We start from the raw sequence: 10,987 nt of genomic DNA on the forward strand, positions 1-10,987 counted from the left end.
GGTTTTTTTCCAAGATTCAGTTTGCAAATAAATAAATAAATAAATAAAAATAAGTTAAAGTTCGGTTTGGTTGTTTTTGTTACAACAACTGCACTAAGCAATAATGATAACTAGCAATTCAAAGCTTATGTCTCAATTGAAATGTAGATGATAATCCACACACCATTTCAGAAAAAATAATATGTTTCCATCATAAAACATGGAGGTTTAGCAAGAATAGTGCTTTAAGTTAATAATAATTTCTTAGATATTTACGGAGATCTATACACTAATGATTAATTTTATCTAACTAGTTCCACTCTGTTTGTTGAGAACACCTCTATTTCTAAAAATATTCCTGTAGTTGGTTTCTGGAAAAGCCCGTGGAAGGCGCCTACATCCCCAAGGTAGCTCCTAGTGCTGTTGATGTGGCGCCCTGGCATGTGGTCACCCAGTCGCAATCTCTCCTGTGGGCCATCGGATCTAAGTTATGCAAGCTGTAGGTGTTTACCCAGGAAGGTTTTCAGCAAGGCCTGTAGAGACCCAGCGGCCAGCAGGGAGGTGACCCAGATCCTCCCTGCAGCACCAGCCATGTGGTCCATAGAGGAGGCTGTTGAGAAATACAGAGAAAGGAAGATGAAAAATGTGGGTTTATTAAAATTCTGTTGATAAAGTGAGAAGATTCAGTACATATTGAATGTAATTACAATAGGATAGAACAAGAAGAATTAGAAACAGACTATTTGCAAAAAAATGAGTAAACAATTTGATTACAAGAGCATGCTATCAAGCAGAATAAATACAAAACAAAGATACATCTGGACATACTGGAGTAAAATTGAGAATAACCGGTCTAAACGTAAAATATGTAAGACAGAGAGAAAACTTTGGCACTGTCTAATAAGAATGACAATTCGGTAGACTGCAGACCTCCAAAAGCAATACTAAAAGTTAAGAGAAGTTTGGAATAATCCCTTAAAATGCTGATAGAAAATAATTGTCAACCTGGATGTGTGTGCCCTGTAAAATTATATTTCATGAATAAGAACAAATTTAAAACATTTCAGCTGAAGAAAATTGGGAGGGTTTACTACACACAGACTCCCTGAAGAAACTACTAAGAGATGTCCTCCTTCTTTTACCAGGTGATAGTAAAAGAAGTAAGAAGTTATGGAAGAAAATGAATTGGTTATTTGTTTAAATCTAAAACACATTACAGAAAATTATGATGATTGTGACATTAATGATATTATAATAATAACATGCATTTGAGAGAGAGAGAGAAAGATAAAGTACTGGACAGCAGTAACCGATAATTCAGGAGAACACAATTGAACATAATTTAATTGTTCAAGCTCTTTATTCTTTACTTTTTAGGAGAAGACTACAGATATTGCTATGGGCTGGATCGTGTGCTCTCAGAATTTATACGTCCATTCCTAGCCACCAGTGGTGGCTGTATTTGGGACTGTATTTGGTGGTGGCTCCAATAAGGAGATCATCAGGGTAGAAGGAGGACACCGGGCGGGGCATGGTCCCATCAGGCTGGTGTTCTGATAAGAGGAGACACCACTGAGCTCTCGACTTACAAGAACACAAGGAGAAACCCTCACAGGAAACAAATCGGGAGCCTCCTTCCTGCCCTGATCTTCAGTGCCCAGCCTCCACAACTGTGAGAAAATAAATTTTTGGTGTTTAAGCCACTCAGTTTGTGGTGTTTGTTAGAGCAGTCTGAGTTAAGACAGATACTAATTAACTTCAGGCCTTGTTAAGTAACTATTAAAGAAATATGAATGTAGTATATAACCATCAAATCTGTAGAGATAAGAAAACAGAAAAAGAAAACAATCCAAAATAAGATAAGAAAGAAAAAAACTTAAAAAATAAATACATATATATATAAAATAATGTTTTAAATAAAATTTAAAAATAAAAACATACACACAAAACCAAGTCCATTATTTAAGTTTATTGTGGCAAACTTGATTCTCAAACTAGACAAGAGAAGCACAAGAAAGAACACATAGAAACTTCTATAAATGCAGATGGAAAACTTGCCTATGTTAAGAAAATGAACCCAGCTGTGTATTGAAGAGAAAACACAACATAACTCAGTTTACAATTGTGAAGAGTTCAATGGCTTCAGAAAAAAACATTTGATAAAATTCAAAACTCATGAACTGAAAAACAAAATGAACTAATCGAGCAAAAACTATTGACAAAGTAGGAAAAAAGGAAAACTTTTGTAACTTAATAAAGACTATCTAAACAGTTAAGTAATCGCAGCACTTCATCCCTAGTGTGGAAAATCTAGAACATTTCCTGTTACAGACACTTAAGGCCCTCAGGTGCCTCTCACTTCCCAGCACTAAGGACACATGCATTGGGTTTTCTTATGGCTGCACCCCAGTCTTGGTACAAAATCTCTTTTACTTACTAGTACCTTGTGATGAACAACCTCAAGCCTCAGCTGTTGAAAACAGCAGCAGTCACAGTGTTGCTCACAGATCTGTAACTTGGGCAGAGATCCCAGGAGACAGCTTGCCTTTGCTTCATACACTTCAGCTTGGGGCAGCAGGAAGTTTCACTTTCCACATGGACTTGCCCTTGTGACTAGCTGGTTGGTGCTGATCAGCAGCAAGGGCTGTGGGTTGGGGCCATGGCAGGGCAGGCCATACAGGCCTCCTCATGGCCTCTTGGGCTGCCTCACAACAAGGTGGCTGGTTCCAAGAACAAAAGTCTCAAGACAACAAGGTGCATCACTTTTTCATCCCATGTCATCTCACTCACAGGGGAAGTCACAAAGACTGCCTGGGACCCAGGACAGGGACACGGCACCCCATATCCTGGTAGGTGTGTCAAAGTCAGGGTCCCACTGTGAAGGAGCAAGTCTGATGAGGGCTTGTCTTGTGCTGTCTTTGGAAAATGCAATCAGCCACTGCTGATTTTTTCTGTGTGATTAATTCTGTGGTTTTCTCTTGGGGGAGGAGTGTCCAGGTATATTTTAATGGTTTGACAATGTTCTACTTGCCATAGACAACACAGTGTTCATTTTTTCTTAGGCTTTATAACTTTGATGTGTAATACATATGTTCCTCCGTGAGACTCAAATACTTCACTTAGAAAATCCCATCATCTGACAACCTCCTTTGCCTGTGCAGAGCTGTGGTGAATTTTCCATCGCTCTTAGGTCCTCAGAATAAAACCCAATGCCTGCACCACGTGTATAACAGCCTTTGTGACGTGGCCTCCATGGAGAGCCTCATTTTTAGGATGGTAACTTACTCAGAGTGCTGCACCCGCACTGATCCTGCAGAACAAGTGTCTTTCCTCGTAGTGGCCCCAGCAGGCTCCCGCCTCTGCTCAGAGCGTGCCTCTGACTGAGGCTTATGTTGATCTGCTTCTGCACGGCCATCACCTCCTCAGAGGGGACTTCCTGGGCCCCCATCTAAAGTGTCACCCACTCATCTCCACCCAGAAGCCCCACTTTATATTATGTTACAGAAGTTTTATCTAAACTCATTCTGCTCCCTGATGAACTCGCTTGCACTTCCTTAAATGCACACTGGAAGGTGTGCATCCCGAGGGCAGAGCCTGTCCTCCCTGTGCCCCAGTGCTGGGAGCCATGTTTACATCAGAAACCTCCTGGGAAGTGGTTTTGAGTGAACCATTTCATCACAACAACCCTGTAAGGTAAATGATATTATTTCCATATTTTAGATGAAAAAAGAGATTTCCAGAAAAATGAAAAATTCTGCAGTCCACAGTGATGTTGGTATGGGATCTCGAGCTGTCGTGGCCCAAAGCCAGAGTCCTTTTCTCCTTCCTGACTCAGTGCTGTCAATCTCTGATGTCAGAAGAGCGAGCACCGAAGACAGAAAACAGCGTCCTACACTCAGCGACAAGGAGAGTTTGAGGAACACACAAGGAGATCTGGAAGCCCGTGGTGTTGCCTCCTCACCAGGAGGCCACGGTGGTCTTGGGAGGTGCCCATGCTCTACTCTGTGTGCCAGCTGAGCAGGAAGTGGACAGAGAAGCAAGGTTGGGTCACATTCTCTGTGTAGAGTGTTTCTCCTTCTCATCATATGTTTATATACTTGGAGGGGATGGGTGGAGATTTCTTGCACGCATGGATTGTGTGGTGGTGAAGGTGGGGCAGCTGTCACCCGAATAGTGAGCATCATACCCCACAGGCAATTCCCCAGCCCTCAGCTACTCCCCACCTCCCACCTTCTCCAGTGTCTGTGCATCCGCTCTGCACATCCACATGTGTTCCCACCTTCTCTGGTGTCTGTGTGTCCGCTCTGCACGTACACATGTGTAAAGAACTTGACACTACGACCCGGTCAGGAGACAGCAGCAGGTGTGTGAGGCACGAAGCCAGGAGGAGCCAGGGCTGCAGCACAGCAGGGAAATAATAAATTTGTGCTGGAAAAGGGTGCTTGGGAGGAGAATCTAAGAACCTCATGGAGAAACATGGTTTGGGTACGAGAAGGAATTTGTCCCACATTAAGAAGTAGATAGAGGCATATGTTTTGCGAACCCTGGGAAATGGATGGGAACCCCCAGGCCCCAGGTGCCCCATGCTTCCCACAGTGGACGCCATGAGGACAGCCTCAGCTCACTGTCAGGGCCTCCACCTCCAGTGGGTCAGCTCCCTGGCACCCAAATATGCGAGGCTACTACACGCCGGGCACTGTGGCTGGTGTTTCAAGAAGCTGTCAAGGTCATACAGATACAAAGTCCACAAGCTGGAAGCACAGACTGGGGCCGGTGATAAAAGTTGACCACCCCTTCTGTGGCTCCCCACCCCTAGCTGAGAGTCCAGGTGGCAGTGAACCAAGCTCCTAGACAATGTGGAATGTACCGTTTAGGCGTTGAAGGAACGCATGAACACTTGTATTATCTCAGCCACGGGGAAGACTTGACAGAGCCACTGATTTACAGCAATCTTACTGTGGCCTGTACCCAGTCTGTGAGAAAACTATGCAATCATACAAGATTGTATTTAAGGTTCAATATGTTTTTAATTTTTCAAAAGACATCACTTGGGGGTAGGCCCAGATTGGAGAAGCAGGAGGTTTAGGAGCCGATGAAATGGAAGGTGTGGATGTGGGAGGACACTGCGGAAAGACAGCTGAGCCTGCAGGTCTCATTCTACGCACCTCAGGTCGGTTCTGTGGCCGTGCTGGGCTCCTGGGTCAAGGTGGACAGCTGAGCAGCTGTTTCTCTCTGCTTCTTCCAAGTCCCCATTAAAATTATGATAATAAAATGGAAAGATGGAGACCAGCAGTCAAGTGAGTAGGGCAGGGGTCATGAACTTGAGCCCAACACAGGAAGCTTGAAGAGCGTGGAAGCCACAGAGAGAGTCTCCCTCCCTGCAAAGGAACAGCAACTAGGTGAAAGGCAAATTCTCACCAGCAACAGAGACAGGAAGCCTCCAGCTGCTCAGAAACCATGTCCATCAATTCAACTCTTGAGAATAAAGGTTGAATAAGGACATTCTCAGAAGAAAAGAAGAAATCTTATGAAAATAAAAACACTATCCTAGAGTAAGATAAACAAAACAAACAAAAGTTGTAAGAATTTGAAAGAAAGAAGAAAAAAATGTGTTCTTAATCGTAGATGATATTTTCTGCAGAGAAATCCCAAAATAAGATATAGATAGATGATAAATACTAACAAGAGAGTTGGGGGAGATCACTCGATATAAAGATCAATGTACATCAATTTGTTTTTATAACAAAATAGACAGCTAGAAATGCATTTTATAAAAGATGTCTTTTACAATATCAACCAAAATTGTAAGTTTCCAAGAAACTAATCTAAAATATGTGCAAGATTTTTATGAATAAAATTACAAAATTGTTTTAAAAGATGTAAAGATGGCTTAATGGAAACGTATGCCATATTGACAGGTAAGAAAAGCTGATGTCACACATAAGGGGTTTCCAGATTGGTCTGCAGAGTCAAGCCCAGCCCAGTGTGACCTGAAAGTGACCCTGAGTGCAAAGGCCCTGGATCTGCCAAGACACTCCTGAGGACAGGAGCAGCCCATGCTCTGACGGATACCACAGCCGCTCATGGATTCTTGGCAATTCCTGCACTGCGGTCTGGGTGAAGTGAAGGGAAGCACTCATAGGTGGCCCCACAGTCCCAGGTATGGCCCAGCAGGTGTGGGCTGTGGTGGGAAGGACGGGCTGCAGCCGGGGGACCAGGCCTTCACTGGGCACCGCAACAGCCCACGGTTCCTGGAATGAGTGTACCTCGGACCTCACAGCTCAGCAGCCATTAATTCCCACACGCCCAGGTGTGGCCCAGCTGGGTACAGGCCACAATGGGAAGGATGGGCTGCAGCTGGGGGACCAGGCCTTCACCGGGCACCACAACAGCCCATGGTTCCCGGGCTGAGTGTGCCTCTGACCTCACAGCTCAGCAGCTGTTAATTCCCATGGCTCAAGGACTTGTGGATGCTGAAACCCTAAACCTTCTACAGGAGAAATGAGAGAACAGATTTCTGACTTTGGTGCAAGGACAAATGCTCTAAACAAGATCTAAAAATCCATTAACAATACAGAGAAAATGGACAAAGTTGACTACATTAAAAATATGAATTTATCTTTTCAAAGTTCTATTGTTCCACACCATTGTAGGAAGATTATAGTAAACAAGAATAGACAGTTTCAAGTAGCTGGAAGGATACTGAGTGTTCCCTACACAAAGACGTGGTCAGTGTTTGCATGGCTATGCTAATTATCCTGACCTGAGTGGCACAGGCATGCATCAAAGCATCACTGTCTACGCCGTAAGGATGCACAAGAATCATGTGCCAGTTACAACATAATCTACATCTTCAAGTCATTTGAAAACATAGAAACTGGTAGAAGGTTGGCAGCACACAGATTAATAATTAGCAAAGACATTTATGTCCAGAGTATATGGAGAATTTCTAAGAATCCACAAATAACTGAAAAACCAGGCAAGAGGGAACTGGGCAGAACCATGCAGAGCCCGTGCATGAGGAAGATAGAATAAGAAGCTCTGGATGAAAATGGACTCATACGCTCTAATTAGCAGCCCCTTGCTTGTTATTTAGTTCAACTCCTTATTTTCTGTAAATCCCAAAGGCTGGGTCCTTTGCTGGGAGCAGGTATGAAGGGAAAGGGAAAAAAATGATGGTGGCTCCGAGACGCACTAGAGCCTTCTCCATGGGCCAAGCAGGACCGTCTCCTTCACGTAAGACCATGCCTCCAAGGTGATGGAGCCATTTTACGATGACATCTGCTGCAGCCACAAGGAATAAGAAAACTCAGGTATTGATCTTTCTATCTCATTCGCCTCTAAATGCAGGGACGTGTGGGGGTCCCGTTGGAGCCTCTGAAGAGCAATCTCCTGTGCAGTTCCTCTCTCAAAAACAAAACCGAGCCGAGCCGCAAGTTCACTCTGCCAGGCCCTCTTAGACACAGATCCGTGCGGAGTGGCCTCAGCCATCATGTGGTACTAATTTAGGTTATTGCAGCTCCATAATGACCCTCACTTTACCAACAGTCAGTCTGACAACACCCCACCCCACTGAGTTGCTAAAATATTTTAGAATCCATTCCAGAAAATTGCTTCTCCAGATTTCCGAGTAGCAACTGCTATTGATTTGATTGCACTCACCCGTGTAAACAGAATGTTTGGAATTCTTCATACGTTTCCCATTATTTAGTGTCACACAAACCGTATAACAGAGGCTTCGAGCAGAAGAGATTCGGGACTAAGCGGTGTTTGCAGATGGTCCTCAGTCCGTTCCACGACCAGTCTCAGGAGACACAGATCTGTGGGACTTGCCATCCAGGAGCTGTCATCCTCTTAAGCTCAGCGAGGTCTTGGTCACCCTCCTCGTCAGCCCCAAGCAGTGCCATGTGTGTGGCCAAACCCAAGCTGCTGTGTCAGGCATTTGGCCGCAGTCCTGGCCTTACCCGGCTGGTTGTTTGCATGGCCGGCTGGTAGACGGTCGTAAATAAAGTTCTGAGCCTTCCCCTCAGGGGACAGAGAGCAAAGCCCATGGCCTGGGGCTGCAACAGGGGTGCATGCAGAGACACACATCCTCCCTTCCTGCGGGGCTAGCACCACCTGAACTTCCAGCACCACCAGGTGCTGAGGCCACAGTGGGACAGAGCTGCTCCCTGTCTTGGGATGCCGAGATCACTGTGGGTCAGAGCTGGTTTCTGTCATGGGACATCAAGGCTGCAGTGGGACAGAGCTGGTCCCCATCAGGAGACATCGAGGCCACAGTGGGACAAAGCTGGTCCCCATCGTGTGACATTGAGGCCACAGTGGACAGAGCTGGTCTCTGTTATGGGACGTTGAGGCCACAGTGGGACAGAGCTGGTCCCTGTTGTAGGACGTTGAGGCTGCAGTGGGAAAGAGCTGGTCCCCATCTTGGGACAGCAAGATCACAGTGGGACAGAGCTGGTCCCCATCACGAGACATCCCCGGGGTGAGCTCTGTCCCCTTTGGGGTACCGTGGGGGACAAGCAAGGAATGATGCAATCAAGATGCAGAGCCCAGCGAAGGCAGAGCGTGTCCTGAGCACACAGGGGTTCCAGGGCAGCTCCATCATCCCATGACCTGGGCCATGTGTGAACACCTTCAACAGGCAAACGCAGCATCACTCTACTCCTAATTTGCTTCTGTCCCTGGGTTTTAAATCTTAAAGCCTGGCACCAAATTCCAGCTAACCACTCAAATTAAACCATGAGAACTTTCTCAGCTGCCCCGACGCGGGGGCCTTCCCAGGCGAGTCCATCTCCAGACCCTGAGTGTCTGGCCGCCACCCTCTCTGCACTCGCATCACCCCCACCTCTCCCATCCCTGCTGCGCTCAGAAGCCACTCTGGAAATGCAGGAGGATGCTGCCCCTTCCTCGCTGTGCTCTGCCTTAATTCTGAGAGAAATGCAGGCTGCAGAGGGCCAGGCATCCCACCCCAGGCCCCCTGATGGCATCCCTGCCCCCACTAGCAGGCCTGGCCAAGGCTGGGATCTCCCCATCATGCTTGTGTCTCTCCTACAGGGACCCCATGTCCTCCCGCAATTCCATTCCCCCGGACAGCCCAGGCACCCTGCAGAGGTTTTGCTTGAGTGAACAAATAGACTCCTGCATGGCTGTCGGGAGGGGCAGGCCAGGCAGCAGAGAGGGACTTGGACTGGAGCGTGTGGGAGGGAACTTCTCGTCTTCAGATCCTGACACCACCACAGGGGAGCGGAGCCTTAGGTCAGAATGGGAGTGGCAGGACTCAGCCTCCAGGCCAGACATCTGCAGCCATCCATGCCCACGCTCCGGCTGATAGGGCCAGGGTGAATCCAGCACCAGGGGCCAGGCCCACCAGGCACTCAGCTACCTCCTGCTCACCCCTGGCTGCTGACTTGTCCTGAGCTCAGGGCTGCACTGACACCCTAGCCCTTCTATTTGGACTTTTGGAGGATTCGCCTCCGAGAGAGCTGCATTTCAGCCCCATGCAAATACCTGCTGGCCGCAGGGACCTGGACACGCGTGCGTTGCCACTCCCAGAGCGTGTACGGTGTGGATACAGGAGTCCCCTGGTCCGCGCTGACCCCGCATCTATGGGTCCCTTGGTCCCGTGTCTGTGAGTCCCCTGGTCCATGCTGACCCCGCATCTGTGGGTCCCTTGGTCCCATGTCTGTGAGTCCCCTGGTCCATGCTGACCCCGCATCTATGGGTCCCTTGGTCCCGTGTCTGTGAGTCCACTGGTCCATGCTGACCCCGCGTCTGTGGGTCCCTTGGTCCTGTGTCTGTGGGTCAGCTCTTGCCTTTCTCTGCTTTCTTCCTTCACCCTAAGGGTCAGAGCCTCAGGACACCCACTATCCAACTGGTCTGTGATTATGATTTTTAAAAAATATCCTGTGCTTTGATTAGAGTTTGATTTCGTTTATTATTAACCCAATTATTTCTCACTCAGCCTCAGCTGACCCTTGTGTGGGCAGCGTTCACGGGCTGCCCCAGGAGGCCCTCCCTGGAGCGAGGGCTGTCCCTGGTGCCCTGACACACAGAATGGTGCCAGTGTCCACAGTTAGGATCAGAAGAGCTAGCTCCACTGGCTGGAATGGCGGTGGGCTTCTCAACCTGCCTGCTTTGGTGAAGGAAGTGACCTGGTCGGGGGGCCTCCTGGTTGCCTCCACCACAGTCAGGAAGGACCGAGCCCTCCAGCGACTTGTCAGTGACCTCTGTCCACTGCCCTCGCCTGAGGGCTGGGCTGAGCTGGGCCTGGACCCACCCTCAGGGCCCCTGGAGTGGTGGGCAGATGTGCTGCTTTGCACTGGGACATCTCAGGACAACGTCTTACACAGATGCCATCACTAATCATGGCCCTAATGAGACTGAGCTCTTGTCTAAGATCCGTATAGAAACCTCGGTGCCAGCGACTGACCCCGACCCAGGCCGGGAGCGGCTGACAATGCAGCCATGCAGTGAGGCCGGGCATGCAGCAGATCCTGGGAACCTGGAAGGGCCAGTGCAGTGAGGCCAGGTACACAGCAGAGCCCAGGAACCTGGAAGGGCCGGTGGCTGCATGGCTGCCGTGATGGCATCAACCTTCTGTGAGTTTTGATGGTGAGTTTTGATAGGTGCCCTTCTTATCTCTAGAAATGGTCAAAAGTCTATCAACTACGAGTAATCTTGTCATTTAAAAAAGATTTTTTGGAAGAACTCAGTTCATGAAGACACATGCGTCCCACTTGCTTCAATCTGGCTTCTGCTTCGAAACTATTACAATTTTGTTCTCAAAGCCACTTTCAGCAGACACCTCATTGGCCCCTGCGCACCCCACATCCTAAAACCCTTGTTCCTGGCCTGCACCCTTGTTCCTGGCCTGCTCTCTTCCCCTCCTCCCCATAGGGTGCTCCACGCCCCTTTGGTGACTGTCAAAACAGACCTGGCCATTCTGTAATAACAAATGGCCCCAGCTCTCAGTGGCATAAAACAGAAAACGGTTGTTTTGCTCATG

The sequence above is a fragment of the Pan troglodytes genome, chromosome 12 (assembly GCF_028858775.2).
Source record: "Pan troglodytes isolate AG18354 chromosome 12, NHGRI_mPanTro3-v2.0_pri, whole genome shotgun sequence".
NCBI lineage: Eukaryota > Metazoa > Chordata > Mammalia > Primates > Hominidae > Pan > Pan troglodytes.